The sequence below is a fragment of the Coturnix japonica genome, chromosome W (genome assembly GCF_054131305.1).
Source record: "Coturnix japonica strain WE chromosome W, WE-NBRP24, whole genome shotgun sequence".
Taxonomy (NCBI): Eukaryota; Metazoa; Chordata; class Aves; order Galliformes; family Phasianidae; genus Coturnix; species Coturnix japonica.
The window spans coordinates 24,161,861-24,180,238 of NC_140701.1; the positions used below are offsets into that span (position 1 = coordinate 24,161,861).

Here is an 18,378-nt window from a genome sequence, read left to right on the forward strand (position 1 = left end):
GTGGAGTCTCTGAAGCGGATACAAGACCAGCTGTCGAGCGAGCCACGGCAGCCCGAGTTGGAGTCGGTTAAACTCCTGCTGACAACTTGGAGGAGAGGAAGAATGCTTAGGATAAACTGTATTGATTATTGTCACTGTCTTTGTGATTGTTAAATGTTTATGGTATGTGAAAGTATAAATGCAAATGGTGTATGGAACTGTTAATGTTATAGGGATGTGTAAACATGAATGCTATATGGAAGTGGAATTATTAATGTTACATGGAAGTGTAATTGAGGGTTCGAGTAGTGGAATTGTGAAAAAAAAAAAAAAAAAAAAAAACAAAAAACGGGAAAAAGATTACAGAAGAACAGTGAGTTAAAATACTGAATGTGACCTGCTCTAGCCAGAAAAGTTTAAGTGCCAGCAAGAGAACGCAAACCCCCGCTCTGCCCCCCCTCACTGCTTCCCCCCCCCCCCCCCCCGCCCCTCGGCTCCGCCGCTTGTGAAAGCAAACAAATCGTTACTTCCGAATGGGGACAAAAGCAAGACATTAGAAGTATCTCTTCCTAGTCGAGCAAGAATGTCCTCATTTTCTCCCAATAATATACACATTGAGGGAATTAGGGTAGGGACTTGGACAAATTTGTTGATGGAGCTTGAAATTGTATGGAGGGGGAATTGTGGTGGTGGAGTTGGATGGAACGGTGGCAGCTTTACTAGAGCAGGTCCTGAAGATCCCAGGATGAGTTTTGCCCGTAGTGGGCTGAATGCAATGTGCTCACAGCAGTGCAAAGATATTTGTTTTCTGACAGTTTCAGGTGCATCTCACTCTGTACTGCATCAAGAATTACTATACTACCCATAGATGATTTTTGTAACTATAGTAGGAGTAGGTCAACAAGAAAAAGCTTACCAATTAAAAGAAAAAAGAAGGGAGCTAAGGGTGAAGCAAGTAACAATAGAAATAAGTGACTATAGCTGTTAATAACTTTTCTGAGTAGTTTGTATTGTAGAGAGATCTAATATAGTGGTTTGTTATCTTTTAAGAACAGGTGTTCCACCTGGGCTCTGTATCATGCACTGGCCATGCATATATGGGGCACATGTGAAAAAAGCCTGCACAGGAGAGAATCTGTGATGGGTGAGAAAGGCAAAGTGTACTTTGAAGCAGGGGACGCCCTGCAGGCACTGCCTATCGCATCCACCACTACTGTGTTCCTTCTCTCTCCTTTTGGTGGTTTTCCACCTCATAGTTGTTGATAAGTAATAATACATTAGCTTAGAAATTTTCATTTATAGAATTGTCTAAAATGAATGCTTGAATGAGTGTGTATATGTCAACTCAAAAAATTATGACGTTACATGTAATCTTCTGTTTAGTGTATTATCAGTGAAGGTTTTGATTGAGTGATGGTTATGTTAACATTTAAGTCCCCTGCAGCTCAGCGACACTGGGCCACTGCCATCATGGTCCTTGGTGTGCTGCAACACATCAAGACAGACAATGGCTCGTGCTTCATCTCGAGATCTACTCAATGAGCATTGGGGAATATCTCATTCAACAGGCATCCCTGGGAATTCCCAGGGACAAGCAATTGTGGAAAGGGCCAACCGTCTCCTGAAGGACAAGATAGGTGTCCTTGGGGAGCGGGAAGGTCACAGAGGTAGGATCCTGGTAGCCCAGCAGGCAGAAGTATTGGCACAGCACATTATGCAATCAATCATTTTGAACGAAGAGGTTATGCCACAGTAAAGGACAGAGAATCGGGAAAAATTTTATGGATCCCATCGAGAAAAGTAAAATCTGATGCAGTGATCACCCAAAAGGGCGGTCTGGGAGAAACAGAAAACTAATGGAAAGCTGAGTACTTTTCTTTCAGGCATACTGTTTTACAGAATAAAGCTGCAATGGATTTCCTGCTGCTGGCTCAAGAGGCACAGGTGCAAGGACTTTGAATGAGAAAATGGAGTTCCAGCAGATATATGAGAAGCTTTGAGCAGAAGGATGAACTGTATAATATAGCCCAAGATGCCTTGAAAATACTAACTAAAGAACCACTAACATTATTACACACTGCACCACATACCTCTGCATGTTTACGTCACTTTTTAAATAACTCACCACAAAAATTTATATAAGTACTAACACCTTTATATATTAGGATTAGGATCGGCGCTTGCGTTGTAACGGGGCATGGTTTTGTTAAGCATGGGGAGAGGGAGATGTTGTATTAGGCGAAATCGGACCCTCGGGATGTAACGTGATAGGCCCTCCCCTGCTGGGTCATGCATATGTATAAAAGATAAGGATGAAACTGGATACCTATATAAGGGACCCTCACATTCCAATAAACGCCATTTTACCGCTCACCATAATGGTGTAACAAACAGCTGTGACTTGGTCGGGGCCGTCGATACACATTCACAAAGGGACTTGACGTTCCAGGTTACCAGATCGAGGTAACATCTCTCCTAAGAATCATTCTTTATCCTTGCAAGGACATGGTTTTCTCACCAAAATAATGCTTTTTATCCCTTTAAAATAGCGTTGTTTCCCAGAAATACTTGTTTTCATTTCTAAAAGAAGACATTTTCTCTACAAAATGAAGCTTGGTAGCAAAATATGACACATTGTTTCCTCAATACCTTTTCTCTTCTACAAATTGAGGACGTTACTAACAGAAATACCTTTTCTCCTCTACAAAATAAGGACATTTCCAACAGATATATCCTTTTCTGACAGATTTTAGAAAAAATTCACAGGAATATCAATATTTATACCAGAAATAAAAAGGTCTCTCTTAGGTATCACTCTTTACCCTTGCAAAAATATGGTTTTCTTACCAAAATAATGTTTTTCTTATCTACAAACAGCATTTTCTAAACGTAAAGGTGGTTTTCATCTTCAAAAGAAATCGATTTCTCTACAAAATTATCGTTTGTAGCCATATATGACACACTGTTTCCAGAATAACTCTTTTCATCTAAAAAAGAATGACTTTTCCAACAGAAATATCGATTTCTGACAAATTTTAGAAGTAGGTCACATGAATATCGACACTTATCCCAGAAATGAAAAGTACACTCTTAGGTATCGCTATTCATCCTTGCAAAACTATGGTTTTCTTCCCAAACTAATGCTTTTCATCCCTACAAATAGCAATTTCTCCCTAAATTACTGGTTTTCATCCCCAAAAGAAGACACATTCTCTTTAAAAGGATGCTTTGTAACAAATTATGACTCATTGATTCCAGAATATCTGTCTTCCCCTACAAAATAATGACATTAACATAAGAATTATCCATTTCAGACAAATTTCCGATGTATTTCACACTAATATCAATACTTACACCAGAAAAAAAGGTGTTCTCTCTCAGGTATCACTCTTGAATCTTGCCAAAAATTCTTTTTCTTCCCAATACAAAGCTTTTCATCATTACAAGTAGCATTTTCTACCCAAAAAAGTGGTTTTCATCCCCAATAGAAATCGTTTTCTCTACAAATGGTCCCTTGTAGCAACATATGAAACACTGTTATTGGAATACCTCTTTCCCTCTTCAAAATAAGGACATTTCCAACAGAAATATTGATTTCTGACAAATTTTAGAAGAATGTCACACAAATATCAGTACCTATCCCGGAAATAAAAGTTCTCTCCTAAGAATCATTCTTTATCCTTGCAAGGACATGGTTTTCTCACCAAAATAATGCTTTTTATCCCTTTAAAATAGCGTTGTTTCCCAGAAATACTTGTTTTCATTTCAAAAAGAAGACATTTTCTCTACAAAATGAAGCTTGGTAGCAAAATATGACACATTGTTTCCTCAATACCTTTTCTCTTCTACAAATTGAAAACGTTACTAACAGAAATACCTTTTCTCCTCTACAAAATAAGGACATTTCCAACAGATATATCCTTTTCTGACAGATTTTAGAAAAAATTCACAGGAATATCAATATTTATACCAGAAATAAAAAGGTCTCTCTTAGGTATCACTCTTTACCCTTGCAAAAATATGGTTTTCTTACCAAAATAATGTTTTTCATATCTACAAACAGCATTTTCTAAACGTAAAGGTGGTTTTCATCTTCAAAAGAAATCGATTTCTCTACAAAATTATCGTTTGTAGCCATATATGACACACTTTTTCCAGAATAACTCTTTTCATCTAAAAAAGAATGACATTTCCAACAGAAATATCGATTTCTGACAAATTTTAGAAGTAGGTCACATGAATATCGACACTTATCCCAGAAATGAAAAGTACACTCTTAGGTATCGCTCTTCATCCTTGCAAAACTATGGTTTTCTTCCCAAACTAATGCTTTTCATCCCTACAAATAGCAATTTCTCCCTAAATTACTGGTTTTCATCCCCAAAAGAAGACACATTCTCTTTAAAAGGATGCTTTGTAACAAATTATGACTCATTGATTCCAGAATATCTGTCTTCCCCTACAAAATAATGACATTAACATAAGAATTATCCATTTCAGACAAATTTCCGATGTATTTCACACTAATATCAATACTTACACCAGAAAAAAAGGTGTTCTCTCTCAGGTATCACTCTTGAATCTTGCCAAAAATTCTTTTTCTTACCAATACAAAGCTTTTCATCATTACAAGTAGCATTTTCTACCCAAAAAAGTGGTTTTCATCCCCAATAGAAATCGTTTTCTCTACAAATGGTCCCTTGTAGCAACATATGAAACACTGTTATTGGAATACCTCTTTCCCTCTTCAAAATAAGGACTTTTCCAACAGAAATATTGATTTCTGACAAATTTTAGAAGAATGTCACACAAATATCAGTACCTATCCCGGAAATAAAAGTTCTCTCCTAAGAATCATTCTTTATCCTTGCAAGGACATGGTTTTCTCACCAAAATAATGCTTTTTATCCCTTTAAAATAGCGTTGTTTCCCAGAAATACTGGTTTTCATCCCCAACAGAAGACATTTTCTCTACAAAATGAAGCTTGGTAGAAAAATATGACACATTGTTTCCTCAATACCTTTTCTCTTCTACAAATTGAGGACGTTACTAACAGAAATACCTTTTCTCCTCTACAAAATAAGGACATTTCCAACAGATATATCCTTTTCTGACAGATTTTAGAAAAAATTCACAGGAATATCAATATTTATACCAGAAATAAAAAGGTCTCTCTTAGGTATCACTCTTTACCCTTGCAAAAATATGGTTTTCTTACCAAAATAATGTTTTTCATATCTACAAACAGCATTTTCTAAACGTAAAGGTGGTTTTCATCTTCAAAAGAAATCGATTTCTCTACAAAATTATCGTTTGTAGCCATATATGACACACTGTTTCCAGAATAACTCTTTTCATCTAAAAAAGAATGACATTTCCAACAGAAATATCGATTTCTGACAAATTTTAGAAGTAGGTCACATGAATATCGACACTTATCCCAGAAATGAAAAGTACACTCTTAGGTATCGCTCTTCATCCTTGCAAAACTATGGTTTTCTTCCCAAACTAATGCTTTTCATCCCTACAAATAGCAATTTCTCCCTAAATTACTGGTTTTCATCCCCAAAAGAAGACACATTCTCTTTAAAAGGATGCTTTGTAACAAATTATGACTCATTGATTCCAGAATATCTGTCTTCCCCTACAAAATAATGACATTAACATAAGAATTATCCATTTCAGACAAATTTCCGATGTATTTCACACTAATATCAATACTTACACCAGAAAAAAAGGTGTTCTCTCTCAGGTATCACTCTTGAATCTTGCCAAAAATTCTTTTTCTTACCAATACAAAGCTTTTCATCATTACAAGTAGCATTTTCTACCCAAAAAAGAGGTTTTCATCCCCAATAGAAATCGTTTTCTCTACAAATGGTCCCTTGTAGCAACATATGAAACACTGTTATTGGAATACCTCTTTCCCTCTTCAAAATAAGGACATTTCCAACAGAAATATTGATTTCTGACAAATTTTAGAAGAATGTCACACAAATATCAGTACCTATCCCGGAAATAAAAGTTCTCTCCTAAGAATCATTCTTTATCCTTGCAAGGACATGGTTTTCTCACCAAAATAATGCTTTTTATCCCTTTAAAATAGCGTTGTTTCCCAGAAATACTGGTTTTCATCCCCAACAGAAGACATTTTCTCTACAAAATGAAGCTTGGTAGAAAAATATGACACATTGTTTCCTCAATACCTTTTCTCTTCTACAAATTGAGGACGTTACTAACAGAAATACCTTTTCTCCTCTACAAAATAAGGACATTTCCAACAGATATATCCTTTTCTGACAGATTTTAGAAAAAATTCACAGGAATATCAATATTTATACCAGAAATAAAAAGGTCTCTCTTAGGTATCACTCTTTACCCTTGCAAAAATATGGTTTTCTTACCAAAATAATGTTTTTCATATCTACAAACAGCATTTTCTAAACGTAAAGGTGGTTTTCATCTTCAAAAGAAATCGATTTCTCTACAAAATTATCGTTTGTAGCCATATATGACACACTGTTTCCAGAATAACTCTTTTCATCTAAAAAAGAATGACTTTTCCAACAGAAATATCGATTTCTGACAAATTTTAGAAGTAGGTCACATGAATATCGACACTTATCCCAGAAATGAAAAGTACACTCTTAGGTATCGCTATTCATCCTTGCAAAACTATGGTTTTCTTCCCAAACTAATGCTTTTCATCCCTACAAATAGCAATTTCTCCCTAAATTACTGGTTTTCATCCCCAAAAGAAGACACATTCTCTTTAAAAGGATGCTTTGTAACAAATTATGACTCATTGATTCCAGAATATCTGTCTTCCCCTACAAAATAATGACATTAACATAAGAATTATCCATTTCAGACAAATTTCCGATGTATTTCACACTAATATCAATACTTACACCAGAAAAAAAGGTGTTCTCTCTCAGGTATCACTCTTGAATCTTGCCAAAAATTCTTTTTCTTCCCAATACAAAGCTTTTCATCATTACAAGTAGCATTTTCTACCCAAAAAAGTGGTTTTCATCCCCAATAGAAATCGTTTTCTCTACAAATGGTCCCTTGTAGCAACATATGAAACACTGTTATTGGAATACCTCTTTCCCTCTTCAAAATAAAGACATTTCCAACAGAAATAACCATTTCTGACCAATTTTAGAAGAATGTCACACAAATATCAGTACCTATCCCGGAAATAAAAGTTCTCTCCTAAGAATCATTCTTTATCCTTGCAAGGACATGGTTTTCTCACCAAAATAATGCTTTTTATCCCTTTAAAATAGCGTTGTTTCCCAGAAATACTTGTTTTCATTTCAAAAAGAAGACATTTTCTCTACAAAATGAAGCTTGGTAGCAAAATATGACACATTGTTTCCTCAATACCTTTTCTCTTCTACAAATTGAGGACGTTACTAACAGAAATACCTTTTCTCCTCTACAAAATAAGGACATTTCCAACAGATATATCCTTTTCTGACAGATTTTAGAAAAAATTCACAGGAATATCAATATTTATACCAGAAATAAAAAGGTCTCTCTTAGGTATCACTCTTTACCCTTGCAAAAATATGGTTTTCTTACCAAAATAATGTTTTTCATATCTACAAACAGCATTTTCTAAACGTAAAGGTGGTTTTCATCTTCAAAAGAAATCGATTTCTCTACAAAATTATCGTTTGTAGCCATATATGACACACTGTTTCCAGAATAACTCTTTTCATCTAAAAAAGAATGACTTTTCCAACAGAAATATCGATTTCTGACAAATTTTAGAAGTAGGTCACATGAATATCGACACTTATCCCAGAAATGAAAAGTACACTCTTAGGTATCGCTATTCATCCTTGCAAAACTATGGTTTTCTTCCCAAACTAATGCTTTTCATCCCTACAAATAGCAATTTCTCCCTAAATTACTGGTTTTCATCCCCAAAAGAAGACACATTCTCTTTAAAAGGATGCTTTGTAACAAATTATGACTCATTGATTCCAGAATATCTGTCTTCCCCTACAAAATAATGACATTAACATAAGAATTATCCATTTCAGACAAATTTCCGATGTATTTCACACTAATATCAATACTTACACCAGAAAAAAAGGTGTTCTCTCTCAGGTATCACTCTTGAATCTTGCCAAAAATTCTTTTTCTTACCAATACAAAGCTTTTCATCATTACAAGTAGCATTTTCTACCCAAAAAAGTGGTTTTCATCCCCAATAGAAATCGTTTTCTCTACAAATGGTCCCTTGTAGCAACATATGAAACACTGTTATTGGAATACCTCTTTCCCTCTTCAAAATAAAGACATTTCCAACAGAAATAACCATTTCTGACAAATTTTAGAAGAATGTCACACAAATTTCAGTACCTATCCCGGAAATAAAAGTTCTCTCCTAATAATCATTCTTTATCCTTGCAAGGACATGGTTTTCTCACCAAAATAATGCTTTTTATCCCTTTAAAATAGCGTTGTTTCCCAGAAATACTTGTTTTCATTTCTAAAAGAAGACATTTTCTCTACAAAATGAAGCTTGGTAGCAAAATATGACACATTGTTTCCTCAATACCTTTTCTCTTCTACAAATTGAAAACGTTACTAACAGAAATACCTTTTCTCCTCTACAAAATAAGGACATTTCCAACAGATATATCCTTTTCTGACAGATTTTAGAAAAAATTCACAGGAATATCAATATTTATACCAGAAATAAAAAGGTCTCTCTTAGGTATCACTCTTTACCCTTGCAAAAATATGGTTTTCTTACCAAAATAATGTTTTTCATATCTACAAACAGCATTTTCTAAACGTAAAGGTGGTTTTCATCTTCAAAAGAAATCGATTTCTCTACAAAATTATCGTTTGTAGCCATATATGACACACTTTTTCCAGAATAACTCTTTTCATCTAAAAAAGAATGACATTTCCAACAGAAATATCGATTTCTGACAAATTTTAGAAGTAGGTCACATGAATATCGACACTTATCCCAGAAATGAAAAGTACACTCTTAGGTATCGCTCTTCATCCTTGCAAAACTATGGTTTTCTTCCCAAACTAATGCTTTTCATCCCTACAAATAGCAATTTCTCCCTAAATTACTGGTTTTCATCCCCAAAAGAAGACACATTCTCTTTAAAATGATGCTTTGTAACAAATTATGACTCATTGATTCCAGAATATCTGTCTTCCCCTACAAAATAATGACATTAACATAAGAATTATCCATTTCAGACAAATTTCCGATGTATTTCACACTAATATCAATACTTACACCAGAAAAAAAGGTGTTCTCTCTCAGGTATCACTCTTGAATCTTGCCAAAAATTCTTTTTCTTACCAATACAAAGCTTTTCATCATTACAAGTAGCATTTTCTACCCAAAAAAGTGGTTTTCATCCCCAATAGAAATCGTTTTCTCTACAAATGGTCCCTTGTAGCAACATATGAAACACTGTTATTGGAATACCTCTTTCCCTCTTCAAAATAAGGACATTTCCAACAGAAATATTGATTTCTGACAAATTTTAGAAGAATGTCACACAAATATCAGTACCTATCCCGGAAATAAAAGTTCTCTCCTAAGAATCATTCTTTATCCTTGCAAGGACATGGTTTTCTCACCAAAATAATGCTTTTTATCCCTTTAAAATAGCGTTGTTTCCCAGAAATACTGGTTTTCATCCCCAACAGAAGACATTTTCTCTACAAAATGAAGCTTGGTAGAAAAATATGACACATTGTTTCCTCAATACCTTTTCTCTTCTACAAATTGAGGACGTTACTAACAGAAATACCTTTTCTCCTCTACAAAATAAGGACATTTCCAACAGATATATCCTTTTCTGACAGATTTTAGAAAAAATTCACAGGAATATCAATATTTATACCAGAAATAAAAAGGTCTCTCTTAGGTATCACTCTTTACCCTTGCAAAAATATGGTTTTCTTACCAAAATAATGTTTTTCATATCTACAAACAGCATTTTCTAAACGTAAAGGTGGTTTTCATCTTCAAAAGAAATCGATTTCTCTACAAAATTATCGTTTGTAGCCATATATGACACACTGTTTCCAGAATAACTCTTTTCATCTAAAAAAGAATGACTTTTCCAACAGAAATATCGATTTCTGACAAATTTTAGAAGTAGGTCACATGAATATCGACACTTATCCCAGAAATGAAAAGTACACTCTTAGGTATCGCTATTCATCCTTGCAAAACTATGGTTTTCTTCCCAAACTAATGCTTTTCATCCCTACAAATAGCAATTTCTCCCTAAATTACTGGTTTTCATCCCCAAAAGAAGACACATTCTCTTTAAAAGGATGCTTTGTAACAAATTATGACTCATTGATTCCAGAATATCTGTCTTCCCCTACAAAATAATGACATTAACATAAGAATTATCCATTTCAGACAAATTTCCGATGTATTTCACACTAATATCAATACTTACACCAGAAAAAAAGGTGTTCTCTCTCAGGTATCACTCTTGAATCTTGCCAAAAATTCTTTTTCTTCCCAATACAAAGCTTTTCATCATTACAAGTAGCATTTTCTACCCAAAAAAGTGGTTTTCATCCCCAATAGAAATCGTTTTCTCTACAAATGGTCCCTTGTAGCAACATATGAAACACTGTTATTGGAATACCTCTTTCCCTCTTCAAAATAAAGACATTTCCAACAGAAATAACCATTTCTGACCAATTTTAGAAGAATGTCACACAAATATCAGTACCTATCCCGGAAATAAAAGTTCTCTCCTAAGAATCATTCTTTATCCTTGCAAGGACATGGTTTTCTCACCAAAATAATGCTTTTTATCCCTTTAAAATAGCGTTGTTTCCCAGAAATACTTGTTTTCATTTCAAAAAGAAGACATTTTCTCTACAAAATGAAGCTTGGTAGCAAAATATGACACATTGTTTCCTCAATACCTTTTCTCTTCTACAAATTGAGGACGTTACTAACAGAAATACCTTTTCTCCTCTACAAAATAAGGACATTTCCAACAGATATATCCTTTTCTGACAGATTTTAGAAAAAATTCACAGGAATATCAATATTTATACCAGAAATAAAAAGGTCTCTCTTAGGTATCACTCTTTACCCTTGCAAAAATATGGTTTTCTTACCAAAATAATGTTTTTCATATCTACAAACAGCATTTTCTAAACGTAAAGGTGGTTTTCATCTTCAAAAGAAATCGATTTCTCTACAAAATTATCGTTTGTAGCCATATATGACTCACTGTTTCCAGAATAACTCTTTTCATCTAAAAAAGAATGACTTTTCCAACAGAAATATCGATTTCTGACAAATTTTAGAAGTAGGTCACATGAATATCGACACTTATCCCAGAAATGAAAAGTACACTCTTAGGTATCGCTATTCATCCTTGCAAAACTATGGTTTTCTTCCCAAACTAATGCTTTTCATCCCTACAAATAGCAATTTCTCCCTAAATTACTGGTTTTCATCCCCAAAAGAAGACACATTCTCTTTAAAAGGATGCTTTGTAACAAATTATGACTCATTGATTCCAGAATATCTGTCTTCCCCTACAAAATAATGACATTAACATAAGAATTATCCATTTCAGACAAATTTCCGATGTATTTCACACTAATATCAATACTTACACCAGAAAAAAAGGTGTTCTCTCTCAGGTATCACTCTTGAATCTTGCCAAAAATTCTTTTTCTTACCAATACAAAGCTTTTCATCATTACAAGTAGCATTTTCTACCCAAAAAAGTGGTTTTCATCCCCAATAGAAATCGTTTTCTCTACAAATGGTCCCTTGTAGCAACATATGAAACACTGTTATTGGAATACCTCTTTCCCTCTTCAAAATAAAGACATTTCCAACAGAAATAACCATTTCTGACCAATTTTAGAAGAATGTCACACAAATATCAGTACCTATCCCGGAAATAAAAGTTCTCTCCTAAGAATCATTCTTTATCCTTGCAAGGACATGGTTTTCTCACCAAAATAATGCTTTTTATCCCTTTAAAATAGCGTTGTTTCCCAGAAATACTTGTTTTCATTTCAAAAAGAAGACATTTTCTCTACAAAATGAAGCTTGGTAGAAAAATATGACACATTGTTTCCTCAATACCTTTTCTCTTCTACAAATTGAGGACGTTACTAACAGAAATACCTTTTCTCCTCTACAAAATAAGGACATTTCCAACAGATATATCCTTTTCTGACAGATTTTAGAAAAAATTCACAGGAATATCAATATTTATACCAGAAATAAAAAGGTCTCTCTTAGGTATCACTCTTTACCCTTGCAAAAATATGGTTTTCTTACCAAAATAATGTTTTTCATATCTACAAACAGCATTTTCTAAACGTAAAGGTGGTTTTCATCTTCAAAAGAAATCGATTTCTCTACAAAATTATCGTTTGTAGCCATATATGACACACTGTTTCCAGAATAACTCTTTTCATCTAAAAAAGAATGACTTTTCCAACAGAAATATCGATTTCTGACAAATTTTAGAAGTAGGTCACATGAATATCGACACTTATCCCAGAAATGAAAAGTACACTCTTAGGTATCACTCTTCATCCTTGCAAAACTATGGTTTTCTTCCCTAACTAATGCTTTTCATCCCTACAAATAGCAATTTCTCCCTAAATTACTGGTTTTCATCCCCAAAGGAAGACACATTCTCTTTAAAACGATGCTTTGTAACAAATTATGACTCATTGATTCCAGAATATCTGTCTTCCCCTACAAAATAATGACATTAACATAAGAATTATCCATTTCAGACAAATTTCCGATGTATTTCACACTAATATCAATACTTACACCAGAAAAAAATGTGTTCTCTCTCAGGTATCACTCTTGAATCTTGCCAAAAATTCTTTTTCTTACCAATACAAAGCTTTTCATCATTACAAGTAGCATTTTCTACCCAAAAAAGTGGTTTTCATCCCCAATAGAAATCTTTTTCTCTACAAATGGTCCCTTGTAGCAACATATGAAACACTGTTATTGGAATACCTCTTTCCCTCTTCAAAATAAGGACATTTCCAACAGAAATATCGATTTCTGACAAATTTTAGAAGAATGTCACACAAATATCAGTACCTATCCCGGAAATAAAAGTTCTCTCTGTTGTATTAGGCGAAATCGGACCCTCGGGATGTAACGTGATAGGCCCTCCCCTGCTGGGTCATGCATATGTATAAAAGATAAGGATGAAACTGGATACCTATATAAGGGACCCTCACATTCCAATAAACGCCATTTTACCGCTCACCATAATGGTGTAACAAACAGCTGTGACTTGGTCGGGGCCGTCGATACACATTCACAAAGGGACTTGACTTTCCAGGTTACCAGATCGAGGTAACAAATGGTGCCCCGTGTGAGGAAAAGTCCTGGAGGTGAGTGTGCGATTGCTAAAACCGCGCTGACGGACGCGGTATCCACGGTTCGAGCCCGTGGAAGCACTCTCGGTGGGGTGCAAACGGGAATGCAGCGCTGCGCCTATCCTACGGCCGATAGTTCGTAGAAGACCAGGAAGACTTCAGGTCTCTGGGTAAATGTATTCCGTCATTAGAGTAGTATTGCAACTTTGTAAAACCTACTATGGTAGGAAAGCTACGCCTTCTAAGAAGGACATTGCAGTCGTCATTAGTTGTCTTGAAAAGGAGAGGGAGCTTTCCTCTCCTCGGGTGATTTTGGATCACAATAAGCGGGACTCTTTAACTTTTTCGCTCTGTGAGCGCGCAATGAATGAGCAGAAAGATGCTGAGTTCAAAACGTGGGGGTTGGTGCTTGGGGCGCTGAAAGCGGCTCGGAAAGAAGGGAAGACTCGGCTTGGGGCTGCTTTGGGAATTGGGTCGGGAGGCCTTTTCTCTTGCAGATGTGAGGATTTGAAAGACAAAGACAAGGTGGCGGGAGCCATCCAGACCGCACCCATCACTCCGGCTGAACAACGAGCAGATGGCCCCGTCCAGCAGCATTCCACACATTCCACATCCTTATCTCTTGACCAGGAGAATCCTTCCTCTGAGGCCCCATATTGGTATCCAAAGCAACCGGTATCTTCTGCACTCCTTCGCCCATCCTTGGGGGTGGGGAAGGGGAGTGAGCAGGGGCGGGAGGATGGGTCCTTTCCTCGAGATGGGATGGGTTGTGGGTGTGGTTCCGCCCCGGGGGGCGGGGTGGATAGGACTAACCAAGATGGAAGCCAATCCTCATCAGCGGGGGCGGAGGCAGAGGCGTTCCTAGTCATCATAACCCTTCCCCAAGAGGGTGGGCTGCTGGTCCAGCTCTACCTGGGGGGAGGGAGAGGGGAGAACAAGAGCGACCAAGTCTCGGATTGGTCAAAGATAAGGGAGGCATTCCTTTTTATCGTTAATTGGGGGCCCGGTCAGGGGGCCCCGGGCTGGAGTGGAGTCTCTGAAGCGGATACAAGACCAGCTGTCGAGCGAGCCACGGCAGCCCGAGTTGGAGTCGGTTAAACTCCTGCTGACAACTTGGAGGAGAGGAAGAATGCTTAGGATAAACTGTATTGATTATTGTCACTGTCTTTGTGATTGTTAAATGTTTATGGTATGTGAAAGTATAAATGCAAATGGTGTATGGAACTGTTAATGTTATAGGGATGTGTAAACATGAATGCTATATGGAAGTGGAATTATTAATGTTACATGGAAGTGTAATTGAGGGTTCGAGTAGTGGAATTGTGAAAAAAAAAAAAAAAAAAAAAACAAAAAACGGGAAAAAGATTACAGAAGAACAGTGAGTTAAAATACTGAATGTGACCTGCTCTAGCCAGAAAAGTTTAAGTGCCAGCAAGAGAACGCAAACCCCCGCTCTGCCCCCCCTCACTGCTTACCCCCCCCCCCCCCCCGCCCCTCGGCTCCGCCGCTTGTGAAAGCAAACAAATCGTTACTTCCGAATGGGGACAAAAGCAAGACATTAGAAGTATCTCTTCCTAGTCGAGCAAGAATGTCCTCATTTTCTCCCAATAATATACACATTGAGGGAATTAGGGTAGGGACTTGGACAAATTTGTTGATGGAGCTTGAAATTGTATGGAGGGGGAATTGTGGTGGTGGAGTTGGATGGAACGGTGGCAGCTTTACTAGAGCAGGTCCTGAAGATCCCAGGATGAGTTTTGCCCGTAGTGGGCTGAATGCAATGTGCTCACAGCAGTGCAAAGATATTTGTTTTCTGACAGTTTCAGGTGCATCTCACTCTGTACTGCATCAAGAATTACTATACTACCCATAGATGATTTTTGTAACTATAGTAGGAGTAGGTCAACAAGAAAAAGCTTACCAATTAAAAGAAAAAAGAAGGGAGCTAAGGGTGAAGCAAGTAACAATAGAAATAAGTGACTATAGCTGTTAATAACTTTTCTGAGTAGTTTGTATTGTAGAGAGATCTAATATAGTGGTTTGTTATCTTTTAAGAACAGGTGTTCCACCTGGGCTCTGTATCATGCACTGGCCATGCATATATGGGGCACATGTGAAAAAAGCCTGCACAGGAGAGAATCTGTGATGGGTGAGAAAGGCAAAGTGTACTTTGAAGCAGGGGACGCCCTGCAGGCACTGCCTATCGCATCCACCACTACTGTGTTCCTTCTCTCTCCTTTTGGTGGTTTTCCACCTCATAGTTGTTGATAAGTAATAATACATTAGCTTAGAAATTTTCATTTATAGAATTGTCTAAAATGAATGCTTGAATGAGTGTGTATATGTCAACTCAAAAAATTATGACGTTACATGTAATCTTCTGTTTAGTGTATTATCAGTGAAGGTTTTGATTGAGTGATGGTTATGTTAACATTTAAGTCCCCTGCAGCTCAGCGACACTGGGCCACTGCCATCATGGTCCTTGGTGTGCTGCAACACATCAAGACAGACAATGGCTCGTGCTTCATCTCGAGATCTACTCAATGAGCATTGGGGAATATCTCATTCAACAGGCATCCCTGGGAATTCCCAGGGACAAGCAATTGTGGAAAGGGCCAACCGTCTCCTGAAGGACAAGATAGGTGTCCTTGGGGAGCGGGAAGGTCACAGAGGTAGGATCCTGGTAGCCCAGCAGGCAGAAGTATTGGCACAGCACATTATGCAATCAATCATTTTGAACGAAGAGGTTATGCCACAGTAAAGGACAGAGAATCGGGAAAAATTTTATGGATCCCATCGAGAAAAGTAAAATCTGATGCAGTGATCACCCAAAAGGGCGGTCTGGGAGAAACAGAAAACTAATGGAAAGCTGAGTACTTTTCTTTCAGGCATACTGTTTTACAGAATAAAGCTGCAATGGATTTCCTGCTGCTGGCTCAAGAGGCACAGGTGCAAGGACTTTGAATGAGAAAATGGAGTTCCAGCAGATATATGAGAAGCTTTGAGCAGAAGGATGAACTGTATAATATAGCCCAAGATGCCTTGAAAATACTAACTAAAGAACCACTAACATTATTACACACTGCACCACATACCTCTGCATGTTTACGTCACTTTTTAAATAACTCACCACAAAAATTTATATAAGTACTAACACCTTTATATATTAGGATTAGGATCGGCGCTTGCGTTGTAACGGGGCATGGTTTTGTTAAGCATGGGGAGAGGGAGATGTTGTATTAGGCGAAATCGGACCCTCGGGATGTAACGTGATAGGCCCTCCCCTGCTGGGTCATGCATATGTATAAAAGATAAGGATGAAACTGGATACCTATATAAGGGACCCTCACATTCCAATAAACGCCATTTTACCGCTCACCATAATGGTGTAACAAACAGCTGTGACTTGGTCGGGGCCGTCGATACACATTCACAAAGGGACTTGACGTTCCAGGTTACCAGATTGAGGTAACATCTCTCCTAAGAATCATTCTTTATCCTTGCAAGGACATGGTTTTCTCACCAAAATAATGCTTTTTATCCCTTTAAAATAGCGTTGTTTCCCAGAAATACTGGTTTTCATCCCCAAAAGAAGACATTTTCTCTACAAAATGAAGCTTTGTAGCAAGATATGACACACTGTTTCCACAATACATTTTCTCTTCTACAAACTGAGGACGTTACTAACGGAAATACCTTTTCTCCTCTACAAAATAAGAACATTTCCAACAGATATATCCTTTTCTGACAGATTTTAGAAAAAATTCACAGGAATATCAATACTTATACCAGAAATAAAAAGGTCTCTCTTAGGTATCACTCTTTACCCTTGCAAAAATATGGTTTTCTTACCAAAATAATGTTTTTCATCTCCACAAACAGAATTTTCTAAACGTAAAGGTGGTTTTCATCTTCAAAAGAAATCGATTTCTCTACAAAATTATCGTTTGTAGCCAAATATGACACATTGTTTCCAGAATAACTCTTTTCTTCAAAAAAAAAAATGACATTTCCAACAGAAATATCGATTTCTGACAAATTTTAGAAGTAGGTCACATGAATATCGACACTTATCCCAGAAATGAAAAGTACACTCTTAGGTATCACTCTTCATCCTTGCAAAACTATGGTTTTCTTCCCAAACTAATGCTTTTCATCCCTACAAATAGCAATTTCTCCCTAAATTACTGGTTTTCATCCCCAAAAGAAGACACATTCTCTTTAAAACGATGCTTTGTAACAAATTATGACTCATTGATTCCAGAATATCTGTCTTCCCCTACAAAATAATGACATTAACATAAGAATTATCCATTTCAGACAAATTTCCGATGTATTTCACACTAATATCAATACTTACACCAGAAAAAAAGGTGTTCTCTCTCAGGTATCACTCTTGAATCTTGCCAAAAATTCTTTTTCTTACCAATACAAAGCTTTTCATCATTACAAGTAGCATTTTCTACCCAAAAAAGTGGTTTTCATCCCCAATAGAAATCGTTTTCTCTACAAATGGTCCCTTGTAGCAACATATGAAACACTGTTATTGGAATACCTCTTTCCCTCTTCAAAATAAAGACATTTCCAACAGAAATAACCATTTCTGACCAATTTTAGAAGAATGTCACACAAATATCAGTACCTATCCCGGAAATAAAAGTTCTCTCCTAAGAATCATTCTTTATCCTTGCAAGGACATGGTTTTCTCACCAAAATAATGCTTTTTATCCCTTTAAAATAGCGTTGTTTCCCAGAAATACTTGTTTTCATTTCTAAAAGAAGACATTTTCTCTACAAAATGAAGCTTGGTAGCAAAATATGACACATTGTTTCCTCAATACCTTTTCTCTTCTACAAATTGAGGACGTTACTAACAGAAATACCTTTTCTCCTCTACAAAATAAGGACATTTCCAACAGATATATCCTTTTCTGACAGATTTTAGAAAAAATTCACAGGAATATCAATATTTATACCAGAAATAAAAAGGT

At 36.4% G+C, this 18,378-nt stretch overlaps 2 long non-coding RNA genes across 2 annotated transcripts; both read left to right on the forward strand.

Moving 5' to 3' along the window:
- The first annotated feature begins 502 nt into the window (after positions 1–502).
- On the forward strand, positions 503–2,358 carry LOC146754610 (uncharacterized). Its single transcript, XR_014938852.1, has 2 exons — positions 503–1,646; positions 1,879–2,358. It is a non-coding gene; the product is annotated as an uncharacterized LOC146754610 (long non-coding RNA).
- A 12,557-nt stretch (positions 2,359–14,915) lies between these two features.
- On the forward strand, positions 14,916–16,771 carry LOC146754611 (uncharacterized). Its single transcript, XR_014938853.1, has 2 exons — positions 14,916–16,059; positions 16,292–16,771. It is a non-coding gene; the product is annotated as an uncharacterized LOC146754611 (long non-coding RNA).
- The last annotated feature ends 1,607 nt before the right edge of the window (positions 16,772–18,378 follow it).